The sequence below is a fragment of the Panicum virgatum genome, chromosome 4K, assembly GCF_016808335.1.
Source record: "Panicum virgatum strain AP13 chromosome 4K, P.virgatum_v5, whole genome shotgun sequence".
Classification (NCBI taxonomy): domain Eukaryota; kingdom Viridiplantae; phylum Streptophyta; class Magnoliopsida; order Poales; family Poaceae; genus Panicum; species Panicum virgatum.
In genome coordinates, this window is record NC_053139.1 from 10,355,997 (window position 1) to 10,377,429 (window position 21,433).

At 42.8% G+C, this 21,433-nt stretch overlaps 1 long non-coding RNA gene and 1 pseudogene across 1 annotated transcript; both read left to right on the forward strand.

Annotated features, from left to right (window-relative positions):
* Positions 1-3,980: 3,980 nt before the first annotated feature.
* On the forward strand, positions 3,981-12,793 carry LOC120701870 (annotated as a pseudogene).
* A 1,171-nt stretch (positions 12,794-13,964) lies between these two features.
* Positions 13,965-14,616, forward strand: LOC120705041. The gene is made up of 3 exons (XR_005687758.1): positions 13,965-14,036; positions 14,199-14,270; positions 14,411-14,616. It is a non-coding gene; the product is annotated as an uncharacterized LOC120705041 (long non-coding RNA).
* The last annotated feature ends 6,817 nt before the right edge of the window (positions 14,617-21,433 follow it).

Sequence of the window (21,433 nt, forward strand, 5' to 3'; positions counted from 1 at the left end):
TGTATACTGTGACAACCACAATAATAAAGGAGATTTTCTTTCTCAGTTTTACCTAGGCTCCACCCTGATTACATTTATTCGCCTTGGTTTAACTATTCTTTCCTCCTGAACGGAGTTTTCCTTGTTACTAACAATCCTAGTTAAGTTACTAGCTTATGGTCAGGTGGGAACACCCCTTCTAGCTGGAAGGCAGTCCGGACCCCTAAGGATCTGCTCTGGAAAAGTGGCACTCGTATCCCGGGGAAGAGAAGCTCCGCGTAGCTTAGCCTGGTAATGTACCCTAAGCTTACGTACTTCACTACCCTGTTACAAGTGCTCTAGTATCCGAGTCTGCTGTCTTTAGAGGTCCCGAGTTCCCTTCTAGTATAAGGCTTGATTTCTTTGCACCTTACTATGAGGTCCGGTAACATGCTTCATCGGATCGTCAGCAACGACCCAAGTCCACTCCGGTGGCCCGCTCCGGCGGAGACCGCTCGCCACAGTCGCTCCAAGTCCACTCCGGTGGCCCGCTCCGGCGGAGACCGCTCGCCACGGTCGCTCCAAGTCCACTCCGGTGGCCCGCTCCGGCGGAGACCGCTCGCCACGGTCGCTCCAAGTCCACTCCGGTGGCCCGCTCCGGCGGAGACCGCTCGCCACGGTCGCTCCAAGTCCACTCCGGTGGCCCGCTCCGGCGGAGACCGCTCGTCACGGTCGACAAAAGCCGGGTCCGGGAAGTGGTGCTTGCTCCTTGAGCAATCCGAAGTCTGTGTAGCCGCTTAGCTTGGTTCCGTACCCTAAGCCTACACCTTCGTCGCCCTATGGAGAGCACTCTAGTACCTAAATCTGGCAACAGGTGTACCAGCCTCAGGGGTCCGGGACTCCCGCTCTCTACACGAGCACACCAACGCAATCAAGTTGCGTAGAAACACATCTCGATAGTAGCCCCACCCGCGGGTTTGTACCTCTCCCGAGGTGGGCCCGGGGGCCACTGTCGGTACCCCAGGACTGGGGTACCCCCTCTTGCTGTGTTTAGGCGAGGGTCTGGTAGTTATCCTTAACTACATCCAAACAGCCGGACCCCTGCGGTCCGGAGTCCTGTTCTCCCAGCTACGGTCCGGACCCGTCCCACGGTTGGGAAAGGTCCGGAGACACCACGTGTCCCGGAAGAGACAGGAACTCGTGCGCAAGCAACCGGGGCTCCGGACCTCCCAAGGAGGCCGGACCCCTCATGGGGTCCCGGACCCCATGTATAGTAACCGGACCCCTCACTAAGGGAAGAGATCGACACCCCGCGTCGAGGCGGTCCGGAGACGCCACGTGTCTGCAAGATATGGCCGTTTGGGTTACCATGCTAACGTTCACCCGCCATTGCATTCATTGCGGTAGGTGGACGCCTGCATTGATATAGCAGAGGCCGATGCGTTTCATTGACCAGGGGACGTTATTGATCGCACATTACCAAGGCAGTGGAGCCGCTGGCGCCGCCCATACCGCGTCTGCCAGTCTGCTGTAACAGATGGATGCGACGGCTCGGCTTCGCCCATTATGGCGCTACATAATAGCCTCAGCAGGCCACGCCGCAAGCTACGCTACTCCAACGGGCACCTAGCTGACGGGACAAGAAAAGACCTCCCCCTGAGTCAGAGGAGTAGCAGTACACATATCGGAGGAAAGATTCGTAACCACTGTAGTCTTTTAAATACTCTGCACAGTATGCTGCACAGCACGTTGGGCCCACTTGTCGGGGCCCCAACGTCCAATGTATCCGCTCCCCCTTAATCTATAAAAGGAGGGGGAGCCGCTAGATGACCTCGGGCTGGAAAGAGAAAAAGGCCTGGCAGAGGATAGGTTCATACACAACCAAGAACAATATCTCACACAGTGGACGTAGGGTATTACGCTCCGGCGGCCCGAACCACTCTAAATCATCGAGTTCTTGTGTGCTTGTCTAAAAGCCAGCTAGCCCAATCGCCTTGTTCATCCCCGAGTCTTCCCTCTCTGGGAATAGGCGGGTGCGCTCCGCCACCCGGCTGTGGGTACACTAGAAACCCCGCGACACTATATATCTTTCGGAAGATTTTTTCTTTCCCACCTTCCAATGTTTAAGATTCGTGCAAATCACCTCAACCGTTAGATCTCCTTAACTCTAGCTTTCTCCTTCCTCCTGCTCCCTTTCTCAGGATGCGTCGCCGCCCTGCCGCCGGTCACGAGCGCCGCGCTCGCCCATCGTCCGCCACCGCGCGCCTGCCTGCCGCGTGCCGCTGCTGCCGCGTTGCTGTGCCACCGCATTTCTGTGCTGCTGCTATGCTGCTAGCGCTGCTGTGCTGCCCGCCACCGCGCTTCTGTGCCGCCGCCGCTGTGCTGCTGCTGCGCTGCCCGCTGGGCTGCTGCTGGCGGCACTGCGCGCTGCTGCAGCCGCTGCTGTGTCGCGCGCTGCGCCCGCGCACGCAGCCGTCGAAGAAGCTCGCCAGAGAAGAAACCTCCAACATTTTTATTTTAGCATTTACAACATTTCGTGTTTCCAATTTCAATATTTTGTCTTTATAGTTTCAACATTTTGAAAATTAAATGTTGAATATGTTTAATAAAATGTTGAGTTAATTTTATTAAAATATTGAACATATTTACAGCAGATAAATAGATCAAAGTAGACTTTAAAGATAAATATCTTATCTATCTTCCACAAGATAGATAGGAACTCCCGACGGACCTAGTAGACACCATAGCTGCTTTTCTTTTTCCTGAAAAACGAACAGCATCGGGGCAAATTACTAGAGTCTAGAGATTTTAGATAGAGTGTTAAAATTTATACTGGGCAAATTACTAAGTTGGTGGCCATGGCTGCGAGATGCGGCCGTGCTCCCTTCAGGAAGACGAAACCATGGCGCGGGCAGAGAGGAGAGGTCGGAAGTGGGATGGATGCGAATAAAATATATTTTTGCTGACAGTGCGATGGCAATGGGTCCTGTTAAGAAACAGCCAAAAGTTATTTTGATAACTAAATATTAATCTAAGAAATAGCTCTTCAATAAAATAGTCCTTGAAGCATTTGAATCTAAGAATTATTTGATTCTTAAAGCACTTTTTCAATCATTGAACTGCCACTTTTTCAAGAGAGAGAGTGAGAGAGTCAGTAGACTCCACATAAAATAGCTCCAAATAGCACCACTTAGAGCAAAGCTAATAATATAGTCAACTGTTGGCTATATAGATTCTTTGTAACTTTCTCTCAGCCTATTCATATAGTGGTCGAGCCCTTCACTATTGATGTATGGCCCACCTATCTCTTTCACAATTTTTTTTGATTTTTGTACATAAGCGGGCTGTAAACTTATAGCCCACCTCTCTTATCTTTCCTCTCCTCTATTTCAACATTTAGTCAACTTCATTTAGTCAACTTGTAGTCCACGATAATATTTGCTCTTAAAGGACGTAGTTTCTTGTGTGGATTATTTGCAAGGACTATTTGGGGTAGCTAAAAAATAATCCATAAATCCGAACAAGATCATGGTCGTGTAGTTTATGGATTATGGTTGAAGACTGGTTTATGAGTTATTTTTAGCTATTTGGGGTAGCTAAAAAATAATCCATAAATCTATAAATAATCTAATCCATAACTTCTAGTTGGGTCCAACTGGTTGAAGACTGGCAAGTGGCCGCGAGCCCTTTGTGAATCCCCCCCTCATGTCGTTGCAAGACTCACTGGAACGTTCGGTGGGCCGAAAGATCGGCTAGCTACAGGTGAACGGGAGGCCCAGAAAAACAAATCGAGCCTGAGTTCTATTTGCAGAGGTTACGGTTTTGACCCACACTGTCACGTAATCCCTGTAAACACCAGCTGACTTTTCGCTCTCGAGCTCGAGTCGGAGTCGATCTACGGGCGCCGATCCGGATTTGGGACTCCGTAGAGTCTGGACTTTAAATGATGAGCAGCCGCCACCCGGCAGTCCGGCACCTCCCCATCGTGTATGCTCTCCATTGTTCGGCGGAGAGGCAGAGCCATGGCGTGCGTGATGCCCACCTCGGCGGTGGACATGATCTACGAGGAAGAAGTCCAACGGGATCCGTTCAAGCTGGGATCCTGGCTGCGATACCTGTCGGCGCGCGGCGCGCGGCCATCTACGAGCGGGCGCTGAGGGCGCTCCCGGGCTCCTACAAGCTGTGGCACGCGTACCTGACGGAGCTCGCGGGCGCCGCGCGCCCGCTCCCCGTCACCGACCGCGCGCACGCCGCCCTCAACGCCGCCTTCGAGCGCGCGCTGGCCGCGGGCATGTCGCGGATGCCGCGCGTCTGGCACATGTACGCCTCCGCGCTCCTGGACCAGCGCCTCCTCACCCGCGCCCGCCGCGCCCTCGACCGCGCGCTCCGCGCCCTGCCCGCCACGCAGCACCACCGCGTGTGGCCGCTCCTCCGCCGCCTCGCCTACCTCCCCGGCTGCCCCGCCCCGACCGCCGCCCGCGTCCTCCGACGCTACCTCCAGTTCGACCCCGCGCACGCCGAGGAGCTCGTCGCCTTCCTCGTCTCCGCTGGTAGGTTTCGGGAGGCGGCCGAGCAGCTCGCCGCGGCCATCGACGACGACGGCTTCCGCTCAGCCAAGGGCACGACCAAGCGCCAGCTCCTGCTCGACCTCTGCGAGATCCTCGCCGAGCACCCGGACGACGTCGCCGGGATGTCCGTGGAACCCATCCTCTGCAGCGCGTCCGAAAGTTCCCCGAAGACGCCGGCGTGCTGTGGACGAACCTGGCGTGTCACTAGTCACTACGCGCGGAAGGGCATCCACAGCAAGGCGAGAGACGTGTTCGAGGAGGGCGCCACCACGGCGACCACCTTCAAGGACTTCCGGTCCGGGTGGTGTTCGAGTCCTACCAGCACTTCGAGCACGCCGTGGTGGCTCAAGATCAGGAGAACTCCGCCTCTGCTCTCCAGGGCTGCTGGCTGGCCGACAAAGACGACGCCGACCTGAACATGGCGAGGCTGGAGCGGCTGATCGATCGCCGGCCGGAGCTAATCAATGTTGTAAAACACGTCGTCAACGGTTGGATCTTCTCCCTCTCACGCCTCTCATGATAAGCATAAAAACAAAAGTAGACAAGATACAATGTAGGTGGAGCTTCTCTTTATTTCTCGTATTGATCATTTATAATGAAGGTCTCCCTCATATATATACTCCGACCTATTACTAGAGTTTTGGTAAGAGCCCACAAGCAACCGGACATGGACTATGACTTCTAGTCCTCCTTTTCTTCTATATGCAGTCCAGTTGTTTTACAACACTCCCTTGGGCGATTACCGCGAAAGCATATGCCTCGTTAAAAACTCCATCCGAAATCCCAGCGGGAAAAATGGTCATTGGAGAAAAGAGTGCATATCAACCGCAATTGTATTGCATATGTTGCCTCGTTAAAAACCTTACGTGAGAAACCTTCAAGTAAAAACTCACCAAAAGGAAAAAGAGCACAACAATAAACCTTCTTGGTTACATATAATTCTATATTTACTATTCTTCATGAATAGGGATCAATATTCAAGATTATGCATGAACATCATGGTTCTTGCAACAATGATCTACAAGATCTTAAACAATCAAGTGGTACACCTTCATGGTAAATCAAAAATTAATTATTAAGTTGATTCCTTCAAGGTAATACTCAATGAAAAATATACTCCCCCTCATAGCGACATACTTTGAACTTCGGTGTTCAAAAATAATTGCGTGTGAGTAATAATATTTAATTAATACAATACATTTAGTCTTTCAGAGACTTCTAGACTACGATTAGGAGCTATGCTTCCAGCAGTAATAACCACTTATGTAATTATGCAATACAAATAAATATTTTATCCTTTCATAAGAATATGGGGACAATGAGTTGCAAATTTATATACCTTCTAGGTATTACTCTTTCAAAACTCAGTGTTTGAAATTGAATACTACATCAGCAACTCAATCCTTACTTCTTTAGTGTATGCAAAGTCTAGACAATAATCTATTCAGTAGATCTTTATTTAGCCTTTTCCACTATAGATAATCGGTCTTCATTTGGCATTTGAAGGGGATGATTCAATTTGCCAGTCACCAATATACCTTCTATGTTATTTGAGGATACTTACAATTCAGTGCTAGCTAGAAGCTATATGGGCACATGCAGGTGCTTGTATGGCACATTCAAAGCCGTTTTATTCCTCATTTCATTCTTAATCATCCGGGTCTGTACGAGTCTTCGCTTGTATCTTTAGGATTATTGGTGTTTATTCAGTAATTGACTGATAAGTCATTCATGGACTATTTTCTTCAGGAATCTTCAATTCTTCAAGAATAATATTTCTCTTCTATGAGAAATTTTCTCATGATAGATAGAAGTGATTTACACAATCTATTCCTTCTAGGATATGCTCTTCTTGAGACTTTAAATGTTCATTCAAGAATATTATCTACCTTAGACATTTTAATATTTAGTATGAGATTTAATTATATTTCTTGCTACTTTATTCCTGTGAGGAAAATGAGTCATTCACGGATCCTTTCTCATGGATTTTCATAATCCAATGATTAACTGCATAATATTTCTTTTCATTCATGCCATTTGTCAGATATGTCGCAGAATATTTATTCATACATAATGGGAGTTTACTAGTCTTTTGAAAAACATATGAACCATTGCATTTCACCATATCATTATTTCACAATGACTCGTATAGTTTGAACTTCTAGGTTCAAATACTTTCTTCATGGTCCAACCTCAATTGCTTTCTTTCATTGACCCGATATGAGTGCTTCATGCAACTCTGCCATGGACTTTAGTCTCAGATCCATGTTCTCGTTTAAAGAAACATTTGCAACTCTAGAGGTAGTGTTGTCGACATTCATTTAATTCTCCCATATCTTCAGGATAATTATCTGCTCATCCCAACACAAAATATTGCGCGCGCTTTATAGTGTTAGGTACTCATCTTCATGATGATTATTTCTTGGTTTGTGAGGTATTTAACCTTAAAGGTCTTTTCTTTTCGAAATGTGTGGAGATTCTCTGTAAATTGTTTGACAAGTTCATGTTATCTAAAACCAACAGGCGTCCCCATAGATTTTAAATTAATGACCAAGTCATTTGCCATGGTGAGTATATTATTAAATACCTGGGATATATCACACATAGCTTTTAACTTCTAGTTAATAACTTCATGCTATTTCTCCTAATTTCTGATGTCCCGTGAGTATTCATTATGTGCATATTCTCACTGGGATCAATTCCTTCAGGGAGTTTCACTCCAAGTGTTTACCACATCAAGTGGCACCCTCCATGGGCTTCCTCACAGTTTTATTGTTCTGGCATTATACTCCGCTTCATGCGAGTATAATTTAGTGCGTGTTTATATTCCCACTTCAAACTTCCAGGAATATTTTATGAAGAACATTCTTGCTTCCAATATAAGGCATTTATATGGGCTTTCTCTCCCCCTAATGCCGATATTAGATCTTCATTAGTAGCATACTTCAAAACTATCCCCATAGGCACAATATAATGGAAATTCATATCCATATTTCTCCAACTTCAAGTTGATGCCCTTTTATGTATGCTAAGATGATGAAATAAAATAATAATCACACGCACGTCTTTTAAATATAGGGGTTATTTGTTATATGCAGTGAGCTAGACTTTATTAATGTAGTAACATTAATACTACATTCATTCGATAATAGTGTGCAACGTGGTATATTCGGCATACCTATAATTTGCACAGTTCTAAGTCTACGAGACTATTTTTATTGTCTTGCTTCTTTCTTTATTTAGCCCATTTATAATCGTAATACTCATACAATATACTTCAAGTATGTAACATAAACTTCAAGTTTATAAATACACAAAGTATAATCTACATGGAATTTCTTCTAGAAAAATTAATTGCTCATTCATTCAAGAATTTCCCATATACTTTTGATTCCATAATACAAATTGTTTTCCACATAATAGACTAACAGGTCTATTTTTCCTTTTATTTATCCGCAAATCCATTCTGGTTGGGTCAACCAATTTCTAATTTGATAAATTCATATTGAGCCAATTCTAGACCAGTTTGCTCCCCCCTGATCTTAGCATTCTTGACTAAATATAATTAATGACTTCTTGTCATTTTGTATATGTGCATACAACACATGAGTGAGCCAGCATGCTAGCTGGTTGATAGATTATTACGATGGACTACTAGCCATCTCAATAAAGTGGGAGCTGCTACTCAACAGGAGAAGCTTGAGTGAAGCATAGCATGCCAGCTAGTGCAAATACAAAAATAACCAGTGTAGAGCAGAATTTTAATGTGATACCCGTGCAAGGGTTCCTAGTCAATGTAATGACATGCTGGTCCTTACATTGGAGTGAAAAAAACTATTAATCGATCATTCTAAGTGACACAATGGTATATGGACTACAAAAGTATGTGCAGAGCTACATGCTTAGTCATTGCAGTGACTATGGCTACGGGCCAACTTGCACGTTGATTGTACCAACAATCTAACAGGATGAGGCTCTGAACCAACAATCTTACAAGATTAGGGATATGCCTATTAATTTTTTTTTAAAATACTTTATCCATATTCTTCATAGACCTATATAGACCAAATGTCTCCCGCTTTTCATACCATAATTGTACTTCAGGAAATGTTAAGCTTCAGGCATGATCTATGAAAAAGTTTCATAAAATTAAATATACTGCTAGTATATATAATATGGTATGAAATTCATATATTAGTTGTACTATTCAATGTACAATAATGCGGTGAGTAGAATAAACTTCAAGTTATAGGGCTTATGTATTCAATACATAGTTGAGTAATATATCAGTTCATCGCCAGATTAAATCCTTCAGGATAAATTAAGAAGCGTGTATATTACTGTTCATGTGCTTCTTGGAAAATTCTGTTTCCATTCTACCTACGAGGTAGTAGTGCACACTAACCTTCATGGTTACTTGAGGATTTGTGGAAAATATCATTTCAGATGAATATTTAATAGGCAATATAAAGCAATTATTTACGATATCCAACATGTAATTCTTTAGTTATTCCATAAGATTAAACTGATTACTACAGGTAAAATATACTACAAGCATGTGGACAAAAGATAAGGTGAGAAAACCTATGCAGAGGTAAGAAACACCATCTCTTGAATTTGCCCTTCTAGTCTGGGAAAGATACTTAAATTAATGATATACTTCATGTTTTAAAGTAAACGATAATAGCCTACTCTTCATGAGTATAACCAAATTCTTTGTGAATATAATTAATAATGCAACTTATGTCAAAAATTCTATTTATTTATGGTTTAAAGGGGTGAGTATGAAACTTCTTTGTCTCATTGCGTCTCCCCCTGAGACTAACATCACTTCTGGAATGTATTTTATTTCCTTCCACTTCTATGGCTTATGCATCTTATGATTGCATAAATATTGTTTTATATTGAGCTTATGCACATTCTTCTCGAATTGCAAAAATGTCTACATGACAAACAATATATTTCTTCAAGAGAACATATTAAGTTTGCATAACTTCATGTTATGTCTAGCTCAAATAATTAATTTGCTTCTCAAGTGTTTTCTGCTAGTAAATCATAATGCCATATTGGAAAATAAATGTGTTCTGGACCAATAAGCTAAAATAACTTTCAGAGTTATATAGCATCTCTTCTAGAAATTATATGGTGTAGGCTTCAAACCAATATTATATTTCTTCTAGAAATAATAGACTTCATGTCACGTTCTACATTATTTATGCAATTGCTACAAGCACACTTCATGTGTTTAAATGCATGAAATAAATGCAAAATTAATTATGATTGGTTAATCTATTCGATAGATATTTCCCAGAACTTTTCTAGCAAAATATTTACCTCATTCATACAATTGCCAGGAAAACATATAAAATAATACTCTCGGGGGTATTATGTCTAAGGTTCTTCAAGATTGCATGAATATCTCAAATTACAGAATGCGAGTGTAACTAATCTGTCTTCAAGACGGATTATCCTGAGGTGTTTTTCTTCTAGAAAAAAAAACTTCAAAAACCAAAATGCCATGGGGTTTGTCGTAATATTTATACTGATCTCCAATTCATTTGCCTTTAGTGTGTACTGTGCTAAATAAGCTTGAGTGCTTGACTACACTATTTTATATTCGTGAGCTCTCCTTCATGGATTGTTTGCTGTGGTTGCCTATTACAGACTGCTTGGCCAGGTACAATGCACGTCACAAAAATCGTCTCCTCCGCCTGTCTCCCTCTCACCCACTGTTTGCCTAAACGGTCGTTTAGTCTGTTTACACACCATTTAAACACTACACAGTGCTACACTATTTCTGTTTAATCGGTGGTTTTGACCGTTTAAACGGCCGTTCTTCTCGTTTAAACACCCGTTTTGCCCGAATAATGGGCTAAACAGCAGGTGACCGATTGTTTACTGTTTTGTGTTTAGGATAACATTGCTCTCACCCGCGTGCAGCGTCGGGTGACGTGGGATGCGGAAAGAGGCATGCGCTCTGTCGCTTGAAGGCAAACAAATCTCGAGAATGCGGCTGCTGGCCGACGATGGGAGCCGTTTGATGCTTGCAGCCTTGCAAGGCAGTATGCGCGTGCGCGTGCATGTGCTTTCTGTAGACGGTCGGAATTAGCATCACGATTTCATGATAATAGACCGACGGTGCAATGCAGGGTTGTATCTCTACTATGAGCTAGCACTAGTGCAGGAACATTTGTTCGGATGGCACCGGCTGCTCTGCTTCGTGCAGCGTATGGCTACGGGCATTATGGAACTGCAGTTCGGCTGCAGGCGAGAGATAAAATTCGGGCGGATGATGCTTCAGGCGGAGATGGCGAGTATGAGCGTGCAGGCACAATCGCCGGGGTCGGGGTGAATTTGGGAAGCTCAGCTGCAGGTGAGTTTGATTAGAGCGAGTTCGGCATTTTGTCCGTTAGGTTCAGCCTTGGAGGTTTGGACGATGGTGGCGTCTGCAAGACTGCCCTTCTGTGCCGGGTTCAAGCTGCACTTGACTTCAGGCTATGAGCTGTGCTACAAGCCAGGGATTTGCATAATGGTGTATCTGCGAGATGCTTGTGTGCGAGTGATCTTCATGGTCTTTGTTCAGAACTATCATGCCTAAGGCAATGACAAGATCGTTTTAGCTGCCAGCCATCATGCACGTGGCACTGCACAAACAAAATTCCACCCTTTTTTCATGCCCTTATATATTACTGACGTAAAGTTAGGAACATGTCCCGTGTCCGTGTCGATCATGGAGATCAATTTAAGTATATGACTTATTAAGTTTAGCAAATTAAATCTTCCAATTCAATGCTTGGATTCACAGATCTAATCTACTAAAAAAATTTTATACCGTGCTGCTTTATTCAACGAACGAATTCGAAGCCTGTCGCGTAGGACAGTTCGGCAAGGCCGGGGGACCTGCCTGCGTGATGACGAGTTGGAGCAGATCCGATCGCTGGCGACGTTGAAGTAGTCGACGTCGTCGAAGTAGCCGATGGCGTGGACGACAGCGAGATTGCCGGCGTCGAGCTTGATGACGACTCCTTCGGCGCGTGTACTCGATGAAGAGCGGTCGTGCTGATAACGTGTTGTAAAACACGTCGTCGACGGTTGGATCTTCTTCCTCTCACGTCTCTCACAATAAGCACAAGAACACAAGTAGACAAGATACAATGTAGGTGGAGCTTTTCTTTATTTCTCGTATTAATCGTTTATAATGAAGGTCTTCCTCATATATATACTCTGATCTATCACTAGAGTTTTGATAAGAGCCCACAAGCAGCTGTACATGAACTAGAACTTCTAGTCCTCATTTCCTTCTATATGCAGTCCGGTTGTTTTACGACAATCAACTCCGTGCAGCTGAGGCAGAACCCGCACGACGTCCAGGCGTGGCACGAGAGGGCGAGGGTCTTCCACGCGGACCCCGCGTGGCAAGCCGCGACCTACGCCGAGGCCATCAGGACCGTCGACCCAGTGAAGGCGACGGGCAAGCCGCACACGCTCTGGCTCGCGTTCGCCAAGATGTACGAGGCCCGCGGCCTGCTCGACAGCGCCCGGGAGGTCCTCCGACGCGCCATGCAGGCGAGCTTCAAGTCAGCGGACGACCTCGCCGCCGTGTGGTGCGAGCGGGCGGAGATGGAGCTGAGGCACCAGAACCGCGACGCGGCCGTCGAGCTCATCTCCGACAAGCGACGTTGGAGCCGTCGGCCGAGGTCCGGGCACGGGCCGCCGCCGACGCGCGCGGCGAGCCCGCCCAGACCAAGCTGCACAGGTCCCTCAGGCTGTGGTGCTTCTACGCCGACCTGATGGAGGCGCGCGGCGCGCTGGAGCCCGCCTGCGCCGTGCACGAGAGGATCCACGGCCTGGGGCTGGCCACGCCTCTGCTGGTCCTCAACCACGCCGCGCTCCTGCTGGAGCACCGCCGGTTCGAGGACGCGTTCCGGGTGTACCAGAGGGGCGTCAAGTCCTTCAAGCACCCGCACGCCGAGCCGATATGGGCGACGTGCCTGGCCGCGTTCGTCCGGAGGCACGGGGCGAGCGCGCTGGAGAGGGTGAGAGATCTGTTCGAGGACGCCGTCCGGCAGGCCCCGCCGGCGGCGAAGAAGGCCGTGTTCCTCCGGTACGCCAAGTTCGAGGAGGACTTCGGCCTCGCCACGTGCGCCATGAAGGTCTACGAGGACGCCGCGGACGCCGTGCCCAGCTGCGACAAGCTCGCCATCTACGCCGTGCCCAGCTGCGACAAGCTCGCCGTACGAGGAGTAATTTTTTTAGCTATATTTTGATAGTGCACCTATTTGATGTTATAAAATTTTATATTTCTCTTTATAATTTTGGTTAAACTTTGAGATAATTTGACTCTCCAAATTTTTTGGAATAACTTATAATTTGGAACAGAGGGAGTACCTCACTAGCACGAAGCACCTGAATTCTGGAGCATCCCAAGATTGTTGTGATTTGTACTCGGAGGCTGCTTCTTCATCAGCGATGGGGCTTCACAGGACGCCTCGACGAAATACATATAAAAATTCTAAAATATTTTATAACATACGAAATACGTATAGAATTTTTTGATATTTTTGCTAGGGAAATATGAAATACATATAAAACTAAAGAAAACTTGTCAGCAAATAGAACTCAGGCTCGATTTGTTTTTCTGGGCCTTCCGTTCACCTGTGGCTAGCCGATCTTTCGGCCCACGTTCCAATGAGTCTTGCAACGACAAGAGAGGAATTCACAAAGGGCTCACGGCCACTTGCCAGTTTTCAACAAGTTGGACCCAACTAGAACTAGAAGTTCATTCAAGATATGCCTACTAGCTAGCCATCTAATTTCTCAAAAAAGATTGATAAAAAAAAATTATCAAAAAAGAAAAAAGCTAGCCATCTAAAATCACCTCTCAAAAAAAACACAGCTAAACTACACGACCATGGTCCATCCCGTCGTGGAAAAGAATTTCTATATATCAATTGTGCACCGCTCGGCCCGCAGGGAGAGTGTCCACGACATCAAAAAATACATACACCGTACGATTACCATCTTACGTCAGGCAACGCTGCGCTTCCCCCACAACTACTGCCCCACGACGTGTCACACTTGGATTGGATGGAACTTTCTCGGCTTCACAGGTGCCGCCCGTGACTCCCTTGATCTTATCGTTTCGGCTCCCTCTTCCTCCCTCTTCCTCCCTCAATTTCTTCCTGCACTCAACGCCCTGCTTCCCTATCGACCAAGCTGCTGTCGCTGCACCACGCTCTCCCTCTGATCAAGCTCCAACATGGCGCATCCCCATCCCTAGCAAGTGGATCCCCATTGTCTAAGTCGCATATTCAGTTCAATCCGTAAGGTATGTCCTCACACTACAACTGCGCCAATCTATCCAGAGCAATTTGTGTTGCTTTCCGTATAGGCACTTCTACGAAGCTTTCTTAAACTTTGTTTGGCTCATTCAGATCCGGATCTGCGAATGTCACTCCAATGACTGCCATCTGCGCCTGTTGCTTCCCCGTGTGTGCTACCCGTTCATAGGTATGTTTCCTGTTTGTGAATCCGCCCAGATTTAACCTAAGTACCTTGAGTTCTATTCCTCATTCACTGTTTACACAAACAAACAGACCTAATGCGAGCTGCTATAAGATAATGCACTACCTTCTCAGTACTGATGCTTCCAAGTGTGCATTTGGTTCACAGGTTGTTGACCTCACTACACATTTATTCAGAACTGCTTAAAACCTGACAAACACCAGCTGCTTAAACAAGGAGGTCCGTCCTACAAATTTTTAGGGGAAAAGAAATATTACTCTTCTAATTTTAGTTACCAACATAATGTCTCTCTGTTTCGATTTGCATCATACTGTTTTCGCCTAGATGTTGCTCCTCATAAATATTGAATTTGTTTACAGATCTACGCTTCACTAGGGAGTACACTGGAACCCTTGTGACTTTAACAGAGCATCTAAAACATTGCTGGTAATTATTCAATAACACCACACTTTCTTCTCCGTTTTAATATTCATTGAACTTGCCATTCATCCATGCTTTGATAAATTATCCTCTAAGATATAGCAAGTTAATACATATCGGTATATTAACACTCCTCAAACAAACCAAACTGCCTACTGCTACATCTTCACTATTCCCTAACTAAACTACCAAGTTGACCATTGTATTGGTATATATGTACCCCGGACTGGCTATTATATCAGGCATGTTGTCTCATATTAAATAACTAAAAAATAGTATTGTCTACTATACTAAAGAGACCAGTATGTGTCTCTAACTCTTATCCCTTTCCTCACTCTTCCTTACTGTACCTTGGCTAAATAATGACACTTCTTACTACTAATATTACATTAACCAACATTTTCAGTAATTATCTTATCTAACTACCTTTTTCCCTGTGCTTTTATTTTATTTGATTTCGTTTATTGTACCTTTTTCCCTCTTTTCTTTTATTTTTTCCTCTTTGTAAAAAAACCCCAGGAAGCAGCACTGCCACATTGTATCAAGCACACCATGATCATAAAGGAAACTTCTCCGATAGCCTTGCTTCATGCTGCGGCCTCGGAATGCCACCTGCAATATGTGTCCCTCATCACTGAGATAACAAGTGATCAGACAGTCCTATGTGGTGTCGAATTGAAACTGCCACAGAGAGAACTAATAGGCCCACGCCGTGAATTTTTTTTCTGGGAACCTGTAGTTTCCGAACCCTCCTTAGCATATGCAAAAGCATGCCTAAAAGTAGTGTCATTCCTGCAGATCTTTTTCAATTTAAAAATAACAAACTATTATTGCGCTGGCATGCTTATCTATAGGGAAGTGAACATAGAACATCAATCTGAATTCATGGCATATAATTTTCCACTAAAAGTGAATCATTTGCCCAAAATTAGTACAGAACCACACTACAGAGACAACCACAGCTAGATTGCTATTTTCTGAATTATTTACACTAAAGCTATTGCACACTAAAGATAGCCATAGACCTATCTACCCTTTTGTATTTTTTCCCCTCTCTTTAATGTGTATGCTGTATCTATTTAATTTCTGATTCCCCAATACTATGTAATATGTAATTCGATGAGAGAAGTTTTAAATATTCTCCCCTCCTGTTTTGTATTTTTTTCCACCTCTAATTCATATTTCCTTTTTATACTACTATTTACTTTTCCTCTTATTTTACATTCATAATAGCTTCTTTCTCCTAAATACATGTTTCCATAGTCTATTTTAAAAACATATATTACTACCATATAAATACTTTGTACTTTCAATTATAACATTCCAAATGTTACTAATGAGACATAGCCACTATATGCCAGTCCTAACAACATAACTAATTACTACTTATGTGCTTCCACCACTTGCAGTTTATATACTCCACAAGAGTTAGAGATTACAAATTAAAAAAATATAACTTCAGAAATATTCGAATAATGCCCACGCCAAAGAATACATGTACTGAAAACCCAAATGATCGTGGATGTTCCTCAAAACGACCACGAACACTTGCCGACACAGGTTCTTATGATCCTGTTATATCAACACCATCTGAATGCCGTGACAAAAGGATTAAAATCTTAAAACAGAAACGTACTGCTACAACAGGTATTGGTTGCACACTGTCTTTATCGGACATATAATTAGATTCACCATTATTGATCATACTTACGCTTGGCCTACCACTAGATCCTACATCTGAACACAATCTATCTCGGAAATGCGGATACTTCACACAAGAATACATCAATGCACTGAAAGGTATTAGATACTTTTCTACCTAATCTCAAGCTAATTTTACCAACTAACCATATTTGTTTTCTGACTACTTCTTTTGGCCTTCAATCTAAACTGGATACAATAATGATATCCTCATGTTCTTTACGGAAAAAAATAAAAATAGCATCCTATCCTGAAAGGTCTTATTTGGGATCTCCTGATTATACATGCAAACATTGCCATGCCATATTCTGGTACGAAGAACGGATTAAATCTGATTCTTCGCGTCGGCAAAATATAATTACTTATAACTCTTGTTGTAAAGGCGGAAAAATAAAAATACCACGACCACGTGAACGTCCTGAACCTTTGGCTTCACTAGCAATATTTAATGGTGATTCCAGAAGCACCAAATTTATGCACAGTATCCGTCAATCCAACTATTTATTTGCTTTCACATCAATGGGAGCAAATATAGACAGATCTATTAACGATGGTCGCGGTCCACCTATATTCAAAATACATGGCCAAGTTCATCATCGTATTGGATCTTTGTTGCCTTGTGATGGGTCTCCACCAAAATTCCTTCAGCTCTATATATATGACACTTCCAATGAAGTTCAGAATCGAATACAAGCTTTGCATCCAACTGATCAAGCTGATGAATCTCTTGACCCTTCAATAATTGAGAGTTTGATAAAAATGCTTGATGAACATAATCCATTTGCAAAGCAATTTAGAGCTGCTCAAGATAGATTAAAAGATCATGAAAATGAGGAATTCATTATTAGAATTGTTGGTGCTGCTGAAGGCGATCCTATTCAATATAACTTGCCAAGTACAGATGAACTGGCTATGCTTGTTGTCGGCGATTTCTCTCTTGATAATTTCAAAAGAGATATAATAATACAGTCTAAATCTGGTAATCTACACCAGATTTCAAGTTTGCACCCAGCTTACATGGCACTGCAATATCCACTTTTATTTCCATTTGGGGAAAGAGGCTTTCAAGTTGGAGTTTTATATAGCATTACTGAATCTGGAAGGCGCAAAAAAAGATGTACCATGACAATGCAAGATTATTATAGATATCAATTCCATTATAGAAAGGGACAGCCAAATCCTTTTTTATGCTACGGACTTCTTTCCAGCCAAGCTAAGGTTGATGCTAGAGCTGCCATAGATGAAAATAGACTTTGGTACATATTGCAAAACCAAGATAAATTTAGGATGGAAAATCTCCAAGTCATAGCAGATGCTGTTGGCCGTGGTTGTATTGATGGCAGCGAGATGGGTAAGCTAACTGTACTGCCAGCCTCACATACTGGTGGCCGTCGCTATATGATACAAAACTATCATGATGGTGTCGCAATCTGCCGAGTTTTTGGTCCCCCAGACTTCTTCGTTACATTTACATGCAATATAAATTGGAATGAAATAAGCTTGGGGATTCTAGAACCTGGTCAAAAGCCATCAGATAGAGCTGACATAATTGTTCGAGTATATAATATGAAACTAGAAGAAATGCTTGATGATATTCGCAGTGGAAGAATATTTGGTCCTGTAGCAGCAGGTACGTTTAAATATTCTTCCATACTTACTAATATTCATTCACAATAAGCTACAACTTAACTATACATGACCTACATCTGTATGAATTACTGATCCTTACTAACTTATATAAAAATAAACTATGACAGCTCTGCATACAATTGAATTCCAGAAACGTGGATTGCCTCATGCTCATCTTATATTCTGGTTAGTGGAGGACACCACTAATCCAACACCATCTTTAATCAACCGATTTATAAGTGCTGAGATTCCTGATCCAAATGAAGATCCCTTAGGATATGCTCTTGTAGCAGAACATATGATTCATGGACCTTGTGGACCTCTCAATCCTAATGCCCCATGCATGAAAAATGGGAAATGCTCAAAAGGTTATCCCAAGCCATTTCAGACTGAAACATCAATTGATCCAAATGAATTTGCAACATACAAAAGTCCTGATAATGGTCGCTTTGTGCAAAAAGGGCCACACAAATTATCTAACCAATGGGTTGTACCTTACAATATGTATTTACTTAAGAAATTTCAAGCGCATATTAATGTTGAATGGTGCAACAAAGGAATATTCATCAAATATTTATTCAAGTATGTCACTAAGGGACCAGATTGTAGCAAAGCTTACTTCCAACGCCTTCGAAATGGAGAAGATGTACCTAAAGATGAAAACACAAAGACAAGAAATGAAGTCAAAGAATATCTTGATTGCCATTACATATGTGAACAAGATGCATGTTGGCGAATATATGGTTTCGATATTCATCGTCATTATCCTGCAGTGGAAAGACTACCAGTACATCTACCAGATGAGAATAATATTCTTTACCACATAAATGCTAACATGGCTCAAATTGCTTCAAATGACTTCTTGAAAAGAACTATGCTTACTGAATGGTTTGCAGCCAACAGAGCATATGAAACAGCAAGAACTTTAACATATCTTGAATTCCCTTCAAAATGGCGTTGGGATTTACAAACAAGAACTTGGGAGCCTAGACAATCATCGAAAGGCAAAATAGGCGGACTTTATTATGTACATCCCTTCGTTGGTGAAAGATATTATCTTAGAATTCTACTTATGACTGTCAAAGGTGCTCAAAGCTATGAAGATGTCAGAACATACAATGGAATAACTTATCCTACTTTTAGAGCAGCTTGCAATGCTAGAGGTTTACTTGGTAATGATCAAGAATGGTATCATGCTTTTGATGAAGCTGCAGCATGGGCCACATCAGCCCAACTTAGACAGCTTTTTGTCACAATGCTTCTTTACTGTGAAGTTGCAGATGAATTTGCCTTCTTCGAAAAAGTTTGGAGGCTAATGGCTGATGATATTCAATACCAACTTAGAGAAAAACATCAACAATAAATCATACACAATACCAGATTCCACACTAAGAGATTTCCTTCTTGATGACTTAACAATACTTTTTGCCCGTAGCGGCGGAAACATACGAGACCACAACATCCCTTCAAGAAATAATCCATCTTCTGTTTCTCGGGGCAATCGTCTAATCGAAGAAGAGTTAAGTTATGATGCTGCTGATCTATTAATAAAATCTGAAGATATGATATCTAGCCTAAATGACGAACAGTTGTACGCCTTCGAAACAATTACATCTGCTGTTAATGAAAGCAGACCTGCCTTCTACTTTGTATCTGGATATGGTGGGACTGGAAAAACTTATCTATGGAACACTATTGTTACTTATCTACGAGGTAATCAGAAAATAGTACTAACTGTTGCGTCTTCTGGTGTTGCATCATTGCTTCTTCCTGGTGGCCGTACAGCTCACTCCAGATTCAAAATACCATGTGACTTAGATGATAACACTGTCTGTGATATCAAACGAGGAACTATGTTGGCAGAGCTTATTCAACAAACATCACTCATAATATGGGATGAAGTTCTTATGACACATAGAAGAGCCTTGGAAACACTTGATAGAACACTTCGAGACCTATTATCTGTTACCAATCCTGAACTCTGTAACATTCCCTTTGGTGGTAAAGTTGTTGTCCTAGGTGGTGATCCATGACAAATACTACCAGTTATAGAAAATGGAACGGAAAAACAAATCATAGATGCTGCTATCATCAACTCTCAATTATGGTCTTCGGTCACTATTCTTACATTGCACAAAAATATGAGGCTACAAGCAACAAATTTAGATGCTGAATCACAAAAAGAATTATCTGATTTCAGTGAATGGGTACTATCTATTGGAGAAGGAAATGTTCCATCACAACTTCCAATTGATACTCCAGATGAAATGCTAGTGCCAATACCACATGAATTTCTTATAAAGGATTACACTGAGCCCATTCCTGCTATAGTTGATTCTGTGTATACTCACCTACCAAATCAATATAAAAATGTTGATTATTTAAAGAGCAGAGCAATACTATGCCCCAAAAATGACACAGTTGATGAAATTAACACATATATAGTCTCACTTCTTCCTGTGGAAATCAAACAGTACTTAAGTTGTGATAAGGTTGTCAAAGCACCAGACAACCATGAATCGTATGATATCTTATATCCAGTTGAGTTCCTTAACTCATTAAATGGTTCTAACTTTCCAACTCATGAACTCAATCTAAAGGTGGGTGTCCCAATCATACTTCTGCGCAATCTAAATCAATCAATTGGCTTATGCAATGGCACAAGACTAATAGTAACAGCTCTGGGTGATATGGTTATACAAGCTATAATTATGAGCGGCTCATTCACTGGCCATAGTGTTCTCATCCCTAGGATACGACTGACACTAAAAAATCATAAATTACCATTTGTTCTTGAACGAAGGCAATTCCCAATAAGAGTATGTTATGCGATGACCATAAATAAAATTCAAGGTCAGACATTAGCCACGGTTGGAATATATCTAAAAACACCAGTTTTCACTCATGGACAGCTCTATGTAGCAATCTCCAGAGTTACATCTAAGAAAGGATTGAAAATTCTTATTGAAGATGATAATGGAAATTATTGTGACACAACCAAAAATATTGTCTACCGTGAAGTATTAGCGGCAATGAATTGCCAAACAAACTACTCAGTGATATGAATGCCAAATTTATATATGTACTAACCTCCTTTTGCCACAATATCAACTAGGTAATTACACACATATCCACATTTATGAACCTATCGCAGTTCTTTCATTTCAAACTGTGCATTTACAGGAGACCAAAAAACATATATACATGATACAATATCTAAACTATTCTCACTGTTACAATTTTCTCTCTCTTTTACAGATTAAGATGGTTTTCAGTCCACTTTCAACTTTACAACCCAGAGACTGGCACAAGGCAATCCACGTACGTGTCGGTAGAAAATGGGAATTCCATGGAAGCAATGAAAATGGCCCATTACAACACATTGATATGGTTCTTGTCGACAACTAGGTAAACCAGCCACTCATATGTTAATATCTTTGTACTATGATATCTTCATCAACTAAAAAAATAAAACAGAAAACCAGTATCAAGAGAAAAAGAAAATTTCTTAAAAAAACATTAATAATAAGCTCAAATTTTACACAAGCACAAGAACTAATGCCACTATATTTTTTCCCCTACTTACAGGGAAACACCATGTACGCTGAGATACCCGCAAAAGAAGCAGAGAA